This window comes from Hibiscus syriacus, unplaced genomic scaffold (genome assembly GCF_006381635.1).
Source record: "Hibiscus syriacus cultivar Baekdansim isolate YM2019G1 unplaced genomic scaffold, ASM638163v2 tig00110831_pilon, whole genome shotgun sequence".
NCBI classification, from domain to species: domain Eukaryota; kingdom Viridiplantae; phylum Streptophyta; class Magnoliopsida; order Malvales; family Malvaceae; genus Hibiscus; species Hibiscus syriacus.
The window spans coordinates 2,105,359-2,121,846 of record NW_024062882.1 but is presented as its reverse complement, the minus strand read 5'-3'; the positions used below and the strand labels follow the sequence as shown (position 1 = coordinate 2,121,846).

The following is a 16,488-nucleotide window of genomic DNA, read 5'->3' as shown; positions in this document are numbered from 1 at the left end:
ACTCATCTGAAGAAAGAGAAGAATTTATTCAACATCAAAGAGGGGCAGCTGAAGATACTATTTTTTCCCATTTTCTATTATTATTATTATTATTATTTTTTTTATTATTATTAAAATTATTATTACAAACGGGCCAAGTCCGGCCCAACCCAGTAACCCAAATACAGTGGCCCAGACGTAAAGGCCCAAATATATACCCTAAACCCGTTAGGGTTTGTATCTAAGCCCCAGCCGCCATCAGCTATCCACCGTTGGATCTGACATGATCCAACGGTCCATACGGTCCAGATGATCCCAACAGCAAACCCTAGGGTTATGATACCTAGGGCCACGACGCCGGCCGCCTCTCTGACACCTCCATCAACTGCTGCCACGCTTCAACAGAAACATCCAGAGGAAGCAAGGAACGCCGTCCACGTTCCAACCATGGGGTGAGTCACCACCTACGGTTTGGTGACCCACGAACTCCATCCTTAGGACCAGTCCGAGACCGCCGGTGATGGCTATAAAGCCACCACCCAACCTGCAAAGAAAGAACGGCAACCAACAGGAGAGAAAAGAAGAAAAAAAAACAACAAGGAAAGAAAAGAGCGAGCAAACCAGTAACCACAAACATAAAAATAAGCATAAAGAAGACGGAGAGATACTTACTGAGGAAGCTGCAACATCACCGGAGCCTTCACACGTCATCGGAAACCTTCGAAAACCGAAGGTATTTTCGTAGATTTGCTCCGATCGGGAATGTTTTAAGGGAAACGGTCATCGGAACCATCAATAGGATGGTCCGATCTACATTTAGGTAAAAAAAAAAAATTCCCGGCCACCGAATGCGGTGGCCGACGATGGGGTTAACGCCGACGAATGGCTGTCGGCCGGTGCTTCTCTCTGTTTTAGAAAGAAGCAAGAGAGTTTTTAAAACTCTCTCAAAGAAGAAAGAGAGAGCGAAGAGGAGAAATGAGAGCTGGCCCTTCGGGCCAGCCGATTATGGGACTTAAATAGCCCTCCCCAAACGACGCCGTTTTGGGGAGGGGTCTGTCTGTAATTAACTAAAAGTTAAACCCTTTCCGCAACCCTCCTAATTTGTAATCCTTACATTTTAGTCACTAAATCAATTTATAATCCTTTTAATTCAGTTCTTTAATTTTAATTTTATTTATTTTAGTCCTTTATATTAAAATAATATATTTAGGATAAATATCATATTTAGTCCTTTAATTTTAATAATTATTTTAATCCCGAAGTATATATTTTAATTTATTTTAATTTGATTTGAATTTTATATAATTTTATTTTAGTCACCAAATTAATAAATAAGGAAAATAGCATGTTTAATCCCTGTATTTTTTAATTAATTACGAATTAGGTATTTAATTTTATTAGATTATAATTTAGTCACTGTTTTTAAATATTTTCATTTATTATAAAGTTTTACTGTTTTTAAATATATAGTTCTAATTTTATTTTTATTATTGTTTATTTATGTTTTAATTTTACTTGTTTATATTTAAATAATTTTTATTATTATATAGTCATATAAATATATATAATAAATTATATTAAATCTTAATTTGATTTTACATAAATTATGTTTTTATCATATTTTAATATTTATTTATTTTTCAATATCAAAGAAAAGGACAGTCTTAATACAACTGGATGTCCTATTCTGGTATTTTAAAATTAAATATTATGATAAAAAATTATAATTTAATTTTATATTATTTATTAATATAGAAGAAAAGAGTTGTCTTAAGGCACCTAGAAGTCCTTTTCTGATATTTCTAAATAAGTAAATCTTATTTATGTTTGATATATTTTAAAAATATTTGAATTAAATATATTAAATTATATTTTGAATTTTTAATAATAGAGACAATTTATAATTAAAAAGTACCAATTTTGGGCGTTGTAGGGGGTGCTAATCCTTCCCTAAACGTAACCGACCACGAATCCCTTTTTATTATTAAAAAGAATAAATTTTTGGTTAAAACGCATATCAATTTATCTTTTAATCGATGTTTTCTTAAAAGCTCTTTTAAAAGATGATTTTTAGGTATTCGACCTACCTGACCCAAAAGATCGATAGCGACTCCCAAAATATTTTTAAAAAAAATCAAAATCATTAATTTATTCACATCACTTTTTCCGCCAAGTAAAAATTCGTGCTCGAACGAAAATTAGTTACGACAGTATCCAAACAATGAACACCAATGAACAATGACGAGTTGGGTTACTATTCCAACTTTATCGTCAGCCACAGAGATAACCTAACTGATAACTCATCGTTGTGGCTTCTTTAACCGTTGAAGACCCCCCTGGAAATAGCAGGCGCTGCAGTTGATGCATCAATGATGCGAGTAGTGCTTCGAGCTACAACGGCGCGACGACCACCTCTCCCTACTAGTCTGACCTCTATTTCGAATATTCTAATTAACATGCAAGAAATTATTTCATAGATGGTACTTTCATGGCGTATATTAGTTCTTTTATATTATTTTACTCACATGAGAGAAACAAAAATCAGTGGTGAATATTTTAGAAACAAAAACCACCCTCTCGAATGAAAAGGTCCCAGAATAGCCTCTTCATGTATGAATTATCTGATTTGTCTTCAAACTGTAGTGATCAACAATAATGAAAGAGTTGCCCAGAAATGGTTTTGAACATAAAGATAACTAGAGGGATTTTTTTAATAGTTCAACTATTTATTTGTAAAAAAAGAAACAGTTTTTCCCAGAGGTTTACATGCTTTTGAAGGGATAAAATTGCCCGGAAATGGGTTTAAACAGTGTTTCAAAACAGCGTTGAAAGAAGTAGGAATTGACATTCAGATTGAGGAATGCATGTTTTCAAAAAGGTTGGTGGATTTGAACCTGACAAGGTCACATACAACATAGTAATTTAGGTGTTTGTAGATGGAGGTTTTTGTTTTGTTGGAAGAAGAAGAAAAAGAAGAAGAAGGGGAGAGTTAACGGAACTTAAGTGTCGTGTTAGCAAAACTAACGGAAGTAATGAAAGAGATCTTATTGAAAACGAACTAAAAGTTTGATGATTGTTTTGTAAGTTTCAAAAGTTGGGTGACGAAAATATAAGTGTACTAAAAGTTCAGGGACTATTGTATAATTTACCTTGTTTTAACTTTAAAACCTAAGAAAGTAAAGACGAAATTTACCATTTAGGTGTCGGATGGAAAGTCCCATATGCCATTGCCCTTGTCTATGACCTTAAACTAGTGGCATATAAATTTTAACATTTCATGTTTTTAAGAGTTAATTGCATCATATTTCCTAAATTCTAATTTTCATTTTAAATTAATTCTCAAAACTTTAAGTATTTCAATTTTATCCTCAATATGACTCTCATTCTACATTAGTTCTTAAATATTTAAATATTCTAATTTTATCCCCAAACTATGAATCTCATTCTAAATTAGTCTATAAACTTTTATATATTCCAATTTCATCCTAAATTTCATCCAAATATGTAATCCATTTAAACCATCGTTTAACCTAAATTTTATTATTTTCAAACATATAATAATATAACTTAGCCTAATGATTTTATTAATAAGAGATGTGATTAGTATATACGTATAATTTAGGATAAATTAAAATATTCAAAAATTTTGGGGACTAATTTAGAATGAACATCATAGTTTGGGATGAAAATGAAATGTTTAAAACTTTGAGGACTAATTTAAAATGATAGTCATAGTTTAAGGATGAAATTGAAATTTTAAAAGTTTAGGGACTAATTTAAAATGAAATCATATATTAAGGATGTATGATGCATTTAACTCATTTTTATATTCTTAATTTATTTAAATTTCAAATCACATGATTAAAAAATATTTTCAAATAGTATTTTATTACTTTTTAAAATCAAACATCAAATTAATTATTTCACCGTTTAATCGAAACATAAAGTCGGTATAAAATGACACAAAGATGATAAAAGTAATGCTCATGTATTATCATTCCCATCCCATCCCATGCCACCTAACAATTTTATAAGTCAGTGTCCCATCCTATTGTCATATCATTCATGTTCCTTATCACTCAAAAGCAAAAAATAATGCATCAGATAATTATGGTAAAATTATTTGAATATTTTGGTAATGAAAATTATTTGAATAAGATGTATAAAAGATTACGTCACGATCTAAAGTAATTATTAGAAGTTATTCCTAATTTGATAATTTCGTTAAATTACACATAATTTTAGAATGTGTTTTTTTCCCTCAGTAATAATATAGATTTTATTAAAGTTGCAACCACCATAAGCATAAGGTTTTTAACAAAGTTCAACAGACCCCCCTTAAACAAAGTGAACCTGAACAGTAAAAACTTTACACCCACAAGACAAACAATAGAAGAAAAAACATGAACAACATGAACAACATACAACTGCATATTGCCTACAAAATGAAACCGCTATAGAGTGGTTTTAATTAATGGCAACAATCACGATGAGGTAAATGTGTTGAAACAGCTATCAACACGGATACATGTATTACAAGGTTCACATCAAAGAAAGATGGACTAAATCTTTCAATTGATTCACATGTCCAAGCATTGGAAAAAAACTAGAAAAGCAAAAGACTTACTATGACTTTTGAATGATATCTAAGTATTAATTGGTCGACATGTATTCTCGAGATATGATCGACTATCTCTTAGGTTTTCTACGGTACTTTAAACGCTTCAATCCGATGTCAATAACTCAAGATACACTCATTTTATTAAAGACAACGCATGCATAAATTTCTATACATAATTAATACAAGATTTTATAAATATTACGAATTATCAATATTTTTATTGAATATTAGTAATATAATTTAATATAGGATAATGCATTATTTTTAGGATTAGATTTATTATTTTATTAGAAATTAAGATAGAGTTAAAAACATTGTCTTTGGTTTATTATTATTTTATTAGAAATTAGGATAGGATCACAATATTATCTTTAGTTTATTATTATTTTTATTTACTAGTTACTTAGATTCACGTAACTCCTCACTCTATATAAAGGAATTTCATTCACCATTGTAAATCAGATTTATTTGATTAATAATATAACGAGAGTTTGTTTTTTCTAGTGTTGATTGTCTTGTGTCTTCGAATGATTCTTTATCATTAAGTTCTTCGTGAAGGAGATCTTCACACTCCGGTTTGCCTTTTCACTGCGATTAGAAGGGCATGTTAGAGTCGATTATCGAGTTTTGCTTAGTCAATTGTGATGAGGGTTGTACTTCACATATCCATCGATTATCAGCATCACTATCATCACCACAATCATCAAATCGCCCACTACCACCATTATCCAAGTTTGTGTTAATCCCCATACCTATCGGGGAAAATTTTCGATTTCAGATTTTCATTAGATTCATTTATATTTTTTCAATTCTTTTTAATATATTTAATCTTTACCTTATTATCTTTCTGATGAGTATTTGTTTTCTTGATTCCGTTTCAGGAACAATTTTGCCAAAAAACCCTAATTTGGCTAAGTTATTCCTATCTTAGTACAATTGTTGTCTTCGTTTTATTTCATTATCTTTATTCTATCTTTATTATCTTCATCTTTCTTCTCTTGTTCAATTTTTCAGCAAACCTAAACTCCCTTAACTCTAATTGCCTTCCACATCATCCATTCTTATTCTCTCGTTCTTTGATCAAGTCTAGAGCTTTCTAGGTTTTGATTCTTCAACGATGAGCAACGTTCATAACTCCATTACCATCCCTTATAAATTGGTATCAAATTTGGATCGATTCTTAGAGAGAATTTAGTGTTTTCGCTTGTTTTTGCAGGCATAAATCACAGAGGTACCCAACGATTCAGGTTCTTTTTACATTATTTTATTTTTTCAATTTCTTTGTTAGTTAGTTTTTTATTAAAATAAAAGAAAAAATCAAAAAAAGAAGAAGAGAAAAGGCAAGAATATGAGGAAACAAATTCTATAATGAAAATAAATGAATTTGAAGCTCATTTTTTTCAAGTACATTCTTAATCCCAAGATCAATCTCAAGTCCAAAATTCAAGTCCATCAGACATCAAATGACCCCCCTTCAAACCCATAGTTTAAGTTTGTTCAATAAATTTAGGGCTCATTGTTAAACAATTTCCAAAACATTCTATTGAAAGAATTTTAATCTAAAAATCTATAGGCTTCTTCATCATACAAAGGGTGACTACTAGTAAAAAAATCAGGTCATTTTGACACAACCAATCCTCAAACGAAGTTATCAAGAAAACATACAATTTTTGGGTTCACTGTTCAACAGGTTATATCGAATACTACTGAAGGTATTCTAAACTAAAAATATACAGACTAAAACTACGCCTATAGAAGACATCCACAAACAATTTTAGAAATTTTTGGATATCGACAACCCCATCAAAAATGTTTCTTGCGTTGATCATGCGTTTTAGTTTTTTTTGGGTTTGGTTTTCCAACCTTTTTGATTCTTATTTCTTTAGGTTAACTTCGACACAAACATTGTGAGACTTCTTGGTAAGAAAGTTTTAAAGGGTAAGATCAAATTACTTGCCTTTGGTGTATTACTTCCTTGGAGTGAATTGTGAGGTTTTATTTCTTTGATTTTTTCTTCCACTTGACATGTTACCTTGAGTGTATTCTCAGGATGTTCGTACTAAACAAAAGGTGAGCCATAATTCACAATTCCACCCTTCTAAGGAGACTATGATCTAGATGACTACATTAACTAAGAAGCAAAGTTACCTATTTTTCGTCTACTATATTAACTTTTAGAAGAGGATAGCTTTAATAGCCTTGAAATTCAGAGACTATGCATTAACATGGTGGATACAAGTCCAACGAAACTGTAGAGTATATCTAATCAATCTTGGGATGACCTCAAATTCAAATGAGAGATCATTGTTATTCCAAGTTTTACATCCAAAAAAACAAACAAAGACTTCGAAGACTACAACAAGGTAGTAGATAAGAAGAAGAATATTTCAAAGAGCTGAAGTCTTTAATACGACGAGCAAATATATGTGTGTGAAGATGTCATCGAAACTAAGTTATGTTACCCCTCAATCCAAAAATCCTTGATGAAATTAATCAAGTCTACATAGACCTTTCAGATGCCTACAAAAAACCATCACAATTGAAACAAACAAAGAAGAAACTGGCTTAGAGAACAAAACCAAAATAAATTGTTCTTTCACTTCTACTGCTCCTGCCATGGATAATGAATCAAATATTACAACGATGAATACGGTTTAAAGGCATTATAATGGAATATATTGATGTTAAACAACATCTTTCAGCCCTTAGATAGTGGAAACACCATATGCACTGAATTCATGCGATGACATTTTGTGAGCGAGTAGGGAAACAAAAAAGAAAAAAGAGCAAACAAAAAGAGGCCACTAGTGACAAAAGCTTAAAAAATAATGACCAACGGTCGTGAGTGAACCTAATTGTGAGAAAAAGAGTGACTCAAAATCTATGTGTGATACAAAGAATTGTGAGAAAACTTATTCATAAAAACCTTGCATCTTTTTTCATTTTAAGGAATCAACTATTTCAATTTTTAACAATTACAAGGGTTTTCCTGTTGTTTTTTCTATCTTACTTGATTTTCGAGAAGTGTTAGGCGATCCCTGATGGATTACCATCGGAATGAGAGATAGATCAAAAAACCAATCTAATTCAAGGTTCCTTATACCTAATTAAACAATAATCCTAAGGAAACCAAAGAGTTATAACGACACATGGGAAAATGCTACATCCAGAAAACCTTAGACCTTTTACTATTTCAATGATGAATGATGTTTTCACAGGTAAGCATATTGTTATTTAGTTTATTATATTATTATCTACTTTTTTCTTTTGAAAAGGTTAAAACACTTGAAGTTTAGTAACACAACATACTTTCGACGAAAGATATCACATATACTAACCGCAAATCCTTTAAGTGATTAAAAGAATGGGTAATAAAACATAGTAGATGCATTAACTCGAGGCTACACCTTTATCTCTCAAAAAACATACTACTAGTGTGGGATTTGAAAACATTAAGGATATATGTCCTAATGACTCAGATGTAAAAATAACATGTATGCATTATCTCAAAGCTACACCCTTATCTTTCAAAAGCATACTACTAGTGTGAGATTTGGAAACATTAAGGATATATGTCCCAATGACTCAAATATTTCTGTTATACATACCCATTAGTTCTATTTTGTAGATGGGTTCCTTTTTAACTAAATAGGTTATGCATTCAATGAATCTCGACACGAGAATTATTAGTTCATGAACCACACTTAGGGGACTTCATGGATTATTTTAATGAACTGTTTCACATGTTTTTTTAAACACTTCTTCTCGCCACACTCAAGTAAAACCATGGAGAGAACATATGAATCAATTAAAAACAAAGTTAACAGTGGTCGATGCCATGTTGAATTTCAACTTAAACACTAAATTACAAGACTTGTGCACAAAACAGGATTTCAAGACAACAAGAATCAATTCGAACAAGTAAAAAATATATACCAAAGCATATAAGATACATCACATTGATCCGGGTAAGTGTTTTACAAGCTTTCCTTTCAACATCTAATTCTCTTACTCTTGGGTTTTTAGATTTGTGGATGAATACTTTGATGAGAGAGGGAATGATACATGCACCTAATTTTCTAATCGAACCTATTAGAAGAACAAAGTCTCTAAGATTCAAAGCATATTTATTTGGTAAGTATATGTGAATGTATTTTTTAAAGATCCCAATGTTTCTCTATTTGATGTTTTAGATTTCAGGTCAAATATTTTTGAAGAGGGGGATGATGATACATACATCATAAAGCTTGCATCAAAGGAAGATGGACTAACTCCTCCAATTGACCCACACGTCCAAGCCTTGAAAAAGAAGACTAGAACAACAATAGACTTGTGACGACTTTTTGAATAGGATCCGAATGTTACATGGTCAACATGTCTTCTAGAGATACGACCAGATGTCTCTTAGATTTCTAACGGTACTTGAAATGAGTCAATCTGATATTAGGAACTCAACATTCATCTATTTTAGTCAAGACAATGCATGCAGAAATTCCTATATATGATTTATACGTGATTTTTAAAATATTAGAATTATCAATATTTTTTGATTATTTGTAATATAATTTAATATAGGATGATGCATTATCTTTTAGGATTAGATTTATTATTTTATGGAATTAAGATTGATTTTAAATATTATCTTTAGTTTATTATTATTTATTAGAATTAAGATATATTACTACATCATCTTTAGGTTATTATTATTTTTTTATTTTTCAATTACTTAGATCCATGTAAATCCTCACCTTATATAAAGGATGCTTCATTCACCATTGTAAATCAGATTTCTTTCATTAATTATACAACGAGAGTTCATTTTTGCAAGTGTTGGTTGCCTTGTGTCTTCAAAACATTCTTCATCATTAAGTTTTTTCAAGTTCTTCGTGAGGGAGATATTCAAACTCTAATTTGCCTTTTCATTAGTATTAGGAGGGTTGGTTAGAGTCGATTATTGATTTTTCCTACTTAATTGCGATTAGGAGGGTTCATAAGACACATCCATCGATTATCATCATCACCATTATCACCACAATTATCCAATCGCTACCACCATAATTATCCAAGTTTTGTGTTAATCTCCATACTTACCGAGGGAAATTTTAATTTCAGTTTTTCATTAGATTCGTTTATCTTTTATTAATTCTTTTTACATTATCTTTAATCTTTACCTTATTATCTTTCTGATGAGTATTTGTTTGCTTGATTCCGTGTCAGGAATAATTTTGCTAAAAACTCTAATTTGGCTAAGTTATTCCTATCTTTAATCTTCGTTTTATTTCATTATCTTTATTCTATCTTTATTATCTTCATTTTTCTTATCTTGTTCAGTTTTTCAGCAAACGTAAACTTCCTTAACTCTAATTGGCGCTGACATCATCCACTCTTCTATTCTCGCTCTTTGATCGAGTTTAGAGCTTTCTAGGTTTGATTCATCACGATGAGCAACGTTCATCACTACGTTTCCATCCCTGATGATCGAGTTTAGAGCTTCTAGGTTTGATTCATCACGATGAGCAACGTTCATCACTACGTTCCATCCCTGATCAAAAGATCATCAGAATGTTTGTTGACAGTATAATTGGAAAGTGTTGAGTGTAAGAAGAAGTAGCATAAAAGTCTCATGCAATCAATACGTTTTTTCCAAAAATTATCGTGTAATTCGATGAGATCATTGAGTTTTTTTTGGATTATCCTTCCAATTCTAGATCATCTAGTTACGGTAGTAATCACCTTAGATCATGAAATAATTTCTGGTGTACCTTATACAGAAATTTACCAATAATTATTAGTAAAATAATAATTATCTTTTGCAACACGAACAATATACATGAGATCGGATCTGATTAATTCTTATATGATTTAAAGAATTGAGTTTTTAAAATTCACGTTCAGGTGAACTTTGTAACACCCCGAATCCCGGGTTAGTAGTTTAAGTTAACCCGAGACCCCTAAGTTGAGCCAATAAACCTTTTGAATAGTTTAACCAATATGTTTGAACTTAAGTTGGCACAAGAGCTTATATTTTGGTGATTATTTTAAAAATGAGTAATGAAGAGGGACCAAAAGTGTCATTTATCGATAGCTTAAATAAAATATGGGAAACCACTTTATTTTGAGTAACCCTGTGAACCCCTCCCCATTCTTCCCAAGCACTCTTTTTTCTCTTCATTATTCTTCTTCTTCTTCTTCTCTCAAGGTTAAGTCTTAAAGGTGGAGCTTTTGAATTCTAACCTAGTTTTGGTGGGGTTTCATGAATGGGTTTCATGGAGGTTTAAGGGAATTGAGTAACTCAAACTAGTTTTCAGAATTATGTTATTAGAGTTTCTTAACTCTAATATAAGCCCTAAAGGTTAATAATTTATCTTCTTGCTTTAATTTATAAGGAAGGGGGAAAGCTCTAAAGCTAGGGAAAGAAAAATTACCGTTGGTTGATTTTAAGATAAGTCTCAATAGCTAGAATTTACAGGTATCACATTTACAACCATAACTCTAATCTAACCCCTATATAGGTTAATAATTCATATTCTTGATTTAATTTAGAAAAGGAATTGGGGAAGCTCTAAATCTAGGAAAGGAAAATTAACCATTGGTTGATTTTGAGATAAGTTTCAGTAGCTAGAATTCCAGGTAACATATTTACAATCTTTTCATACCATTGTGATCTTTAGAATGCTCAAGTTAGAAAGTTAAGGGAAGCATGTATGATCATCCATGGTAGATTCTAGTAAGTGATGGTATTTAACTTGTTTAAATCTCCTTTATGATCCATTCTATCATGCATAAACTTTTATAAATCATTTGGATATGTTGAATGGTTTTAGGAAGGTTTTTAAGATTTAAACGTGCATGTTTTGCAAATTTCAACAGAGGTTTCGAGACCCCCTAGCTGGTTTCGAAAAATTTGTCCAGAATGTAAATTTCTCTGAGGTTTCGAACCCCTAGGGGAGGTTTCAAAACCCCTTGCCCATACCCCAAAATGAATACCAAGGTTTCAAAACTCCTAAGGCTAGTTTTAAAACCCTACCTGAATTTGGACAAATAGGCCTAAAATGGTACACGAACGTCGTTGACTTATAGTATGCTTCTAATTAGGTAAACCTCTAATAACCTCAAGTGAGAACCAAAATTGTCTAATTACATTAGAAAATAGATCAATTAGGGTGACATAAAACTAACCTTGTTTGAATACTCAAGAAATGATGAAGACACTCGGTTACTTTAGTAATAACTAGTATTGACGTTTATAATCAGTCTGAATATCCTTAGGTAGTGAGCAAGTCGCTTTAAACTGATAACTAGGGCAAGGCCTAACATTGAAAGGGTGGTTAGTTGAGGGTGTTGATCGATGTAGAGTTTCGGGCCTTATCCTTGGTGGACTAGAGGGTCTGTGAGCTCCGAGATGCAAAACTCTCAGCCACACCATGATGTCTACCATAGAGTAGAGAGTGAGTATACAATTATATCAGTGATGCATTAGACTTGATAGTTTGATCATTTTACTGATATACATTTAGTATGATTTAGTTGTCAGTATGACATTAGGCTAGTTAGCTCAACGTTTGAAATTTGTTTCCTTATGAAGATTATGTGGAGCATTCAAGGAGCCTTTGAGTGACCGAAGTCTAGATCAAGTGCAGATCGGAGTACATCTTAGTTTGTCTTTAAGGACATGTATTTGTACCCAGTTACAGTCGAGTCGTAACTTTATTGAAAATTTGGTTTGTATATTTTGATGTATTTTTATTTTGGGAGCTTCCGATATAAAATCCTAACATTCATTTTATTGATGGATTTTTTATTATCATGGATTTTTTTTCAATTGATTGTTTTGTTTAAGAAAAAATTGAGTTAGTACTCTGTGATTCTGTGTGACATTCTAATTGGTCGATTATGTGTCAATAAAAATAAAATTAATTTATATATAAATAAAACCTTTTTTCAGTTTCACATCAATTCGAGTCACAAAAAGACGAAGGATAAACGGTGGATCATAAAATGGAATTTTTATTGAGGTTGAAATCGAAGAGAACAACGGAAATGCAGACCAAATTATGAAACAAAGGGCAGACTAAACATCTATCGTACAACAGAGATTTTTACTGTTGGGCATGAGGAAGGTTGTGGAGATTTTTCTCTAAGGATAAGCTTCAATGACGGATTGAACAGCGCGAATAGATTACGTTGAATCGAGTAAACCCAGACTCTCGAAGAACATAGCTCCATTCCTTCAAACTCCTCTCTTTCCCTTTATTAGTATGAGCCATCATCACCATGTCTAGCATCAACCTTACGAATCCCTCGTCGCCTTATTATCTTCTTCAACCACTGCTTCAACAATATAACCTTCCCTTTCCCTCTGATATCGCTTCTCGACATTTCTTTAGGATTTTAATGCATTCCTCGTCGTTCCAATCATGCAAAACCCACTGAATTTCAAATAATAAATAAATAAATAAAATGATTAGTGGCGTTGATGAAATAAGAGGATTATGTGGGGTATGGATGGCTCACTTGTTTTTTTTTTAGTTTAGATGAAAAATCGGAGTCAGGATCTATCGTCTGATGATATTAATATGAAAGATGGGGGAAAAGATTTAAAAAAAAAGAAAAAGAAAGAAGAAGAAGAGAGTTTATAGCTGTGGCGGAATTCAACATTATATTTGAGGGGACCAAATTTAAAATATGTATATTACTTAAAACTTTTAATACTTTTGTCAATGTCAATTATATATAAAAATATCATACTAATAGAAAATTTATCCATAAATTATGACTACAACTCTAAATTAGTCCTTAAACTTTTAAACATTTCAATTTTATCCCCAAACTAGCTATACCTTCATTCTAAAGTGGCCTTTAGATTATAATCTTGTTAATAAATCATTAGTGCAAGTTATTATAACATGTTGAAAAAAAAAATTTATGTTAAACTATGAAACTAATTACATATTTGGATAATTTGGAGATAAATTGAAATTCACAAGTTTGGGATCAATTTAAAACGGAGTCATAATTCAAGGATGAAATTAGAATGTAAAAAAGATTATGAAATTAGAATGTAAAAAAGATTAAGGACTAATTTAAATGAAAGTCATACTATGAGGATAAAACTTTATTTTAAAGTTTAAAAACTAATTTAAATAAGAATTATAAATTAGAGACATATGATACAATTTAAAGTGAGGATATAATATGTCAAACTAAATTTTTTTATATCCTTTTAAGATCGCGAGAAAAATTAAATATTAAGATTAATAATAAAAAATAAGAAGATATTTACTGAAAAAAAAGAGTTAATATCAATCTTTGATTCTTTTATTCAACAATATTAAAAAAAAGTATAAAATTAAAAGAATTTTATACGATATAAATATATCCTAGCTCTCTCTCTATATTATTTTTTGAGAGGGCCGTGGCCTCACTAGTCTCTTGAACATTCATCCGTTGGTTGATAAAATGAAAAAGTCTTCATTTTTTGAGTGTCTAGGGATTGATAATAATCCCTTGTATGTTTTCTAGGATCATTGTTGTCCATAGATCGATAAGGTTGATGAAAGTACCACTCATCAATAGATTTATGATTTGTCAGATTTTTTTTTTAAATTATAAACGTCTTGTGAAAAGATAAGAATGAATCGGAAGGTAGAAATAATTCTAAAAGAACAATATTTAATTCATCGAGAGTATAATTTTAGGGGCTTCAGACAAGGATGGATGGACTAAGCTGCATAGGGTCAAGTACATCAATATTTTTAAAAAATAGCGAAATTTAGTTTAATGTTAAGGAAAAAGAGAAAATTTTTTTTATATACTCATCATTTATAAAAAAAAATAATATTAAAATTTTGTACTCTATTTTTAAATGACTGGATCAGTCATTGGCTCTGGATATAACAATTTAATATTAAGCATATGATTATAAGGCAATTCATTGTTCAATCGAGGAAGAAGTGACTAACCATGAAGAAAGCAGCGTCGGCATTCGGACGGACATGAACATGTTGCCTCCTATATTCTCGATGCCGTCGAATTTCGGTGCAACGGCAACAACATGAGGAGATCGAAGTTATGCCTCGAATCCATGGGAATGCCTTGACTAAAAGACTCAAAGTAGTCCCGTTGCCTCCGCCGACGTCGACCAAACTTTTGACCCCATCGAACACTTCGGGACACCCTTCGATTATCGCCGGCACCGTCACTCTAGCACTGCAAGCCATCGCTTCGTTAATCAATTCGCTATGACCGGAGTTTGCCTCGGCGTAGCTCCATATATCATCCCCGTTCGCAGATTCAAATGGCGAAATATCGCCGCTCTCGAGTACTCGAGTGCTGAGATTATGCCATGGGCTAACATAGTAGGCTGGACTCTAACAGTATGAAGGGGACCATGGTTTTTTCTCCATGTTTTATCAAACGACGAGACAGTGGCGTCAATGAGAAGCCCATGGTGTTGGCCGATGGGTTCTTGTTTGAATACTCCGTAATGGACGAGGAACCGCATAATGCGGTTCAGACGCGACGGTTCGCAGCGGAGGGTAGTGGTTAGCTGGGACAGTGGCATGGGGCTTCCATGGTTTTCAATAATATCGGCAATCCCAAGCTCAATGGCACATTTAACGACGGCCATTTTTGTATACCAAAGACAAAATTCCAAATATCTACTTCAGCTCTAGCGTCCATGTCTCCCACCTTAATCTTTTTCTCTTTGAAAACTTGGTAACTCTACAACCAAATCTTGAAGACGAAGGGATTTGTTGAAGCTCGACTTTTATAGAGCAATTATTTGTGCACATTATTCATATTAAAATTAGTCAAGACTTGGATGGTCATTTTATCTGCACCTAACGAGTTTCAATATCATCCGATATAAATTAATTAATTTTTTATTTAAAAAAATTCATAATTAAGTTATGTTGGGTCGATATTAGATTTATGATAAAAAATTGATTTGATTCGAAATAATATTATGATTATATCCTTTATATATATATATAGTACGTGTTTGACCTTAAAAATTGAGTCAAGTTTTGGTTAAGTGAGACTTTGTAATCCATGTTAGGTCAGGTGAGGGTGAAAAGGTTTAATTATCGAGTTGGGTGCGAGTGAGTCAAAAATCAATTCGACCTGCCTTGGCCTATGTCCATCCCTAACCAAGACTCTCCCTTTGCTTTTACATCATCCTATTAGGGATGACAAGTATTTTTTTTTTTGCTGAACTGACTTGAGATGTATATCTCTTTTATCCACATTCAACTCGAAATTTGACTCAAATTTTAACATAAAAAGTCAAATATAACTTGAGTCGATAAAATATTAAAAACAACTTTTTTTATTTGATAAAATATGAACCTAATTAAAAAATTATAGATAATGTATTATCACTATTATCCCTAAATCTATCAAAAACATATATTATTATCTTAGATCGGATCATAATTTTTCATCTAAATTCAAATTCGACCCAACCTTAACATTTTATAACATTTAATGCATCATTTCTTAACTCTATTTTTTTAAAATTGAATCTATAAAGTCAAATCGTATTATAATATATTAAATTCTAATTAAATTACCACCCTACATCTTACTGAACACATCAATCATTGTTTTAAATTGAGTTTATAGAGTAAAATAAATGATCATGTCAAAAATTAAAGTATTGAGATTAAAAATCTTTCGTTTATTCATTTTATTATTTTAATCTCAATACTTAATAAACGTGTTATATTTACTTTACTTAATACATTGAGTAAGCGTGCTATAATTCAATTCATTTATGATCGTTTTCGTTTACTCAATACATATTATTTTAATCTCAATACTTAATAATATTTAATAAATGAGCTATAATTAAAAATATTTCGTTTATTCATCTGATCCGTCAT

General features: G+C 31.4%; 1 pseudogene; it reads right to left on the bottom strand.

Moving 5' to 3' along the window:
- Nucleotides 1-12,599: 12,599 nt before the first annotated feature.
- On the bottom strand, nt 12,600-15,354 carry LOC120142675 (annotated as a pseudogene).
- Between the last annotated feature and the right edge of the window lie 1,134 nt (nt 15,355-16,488).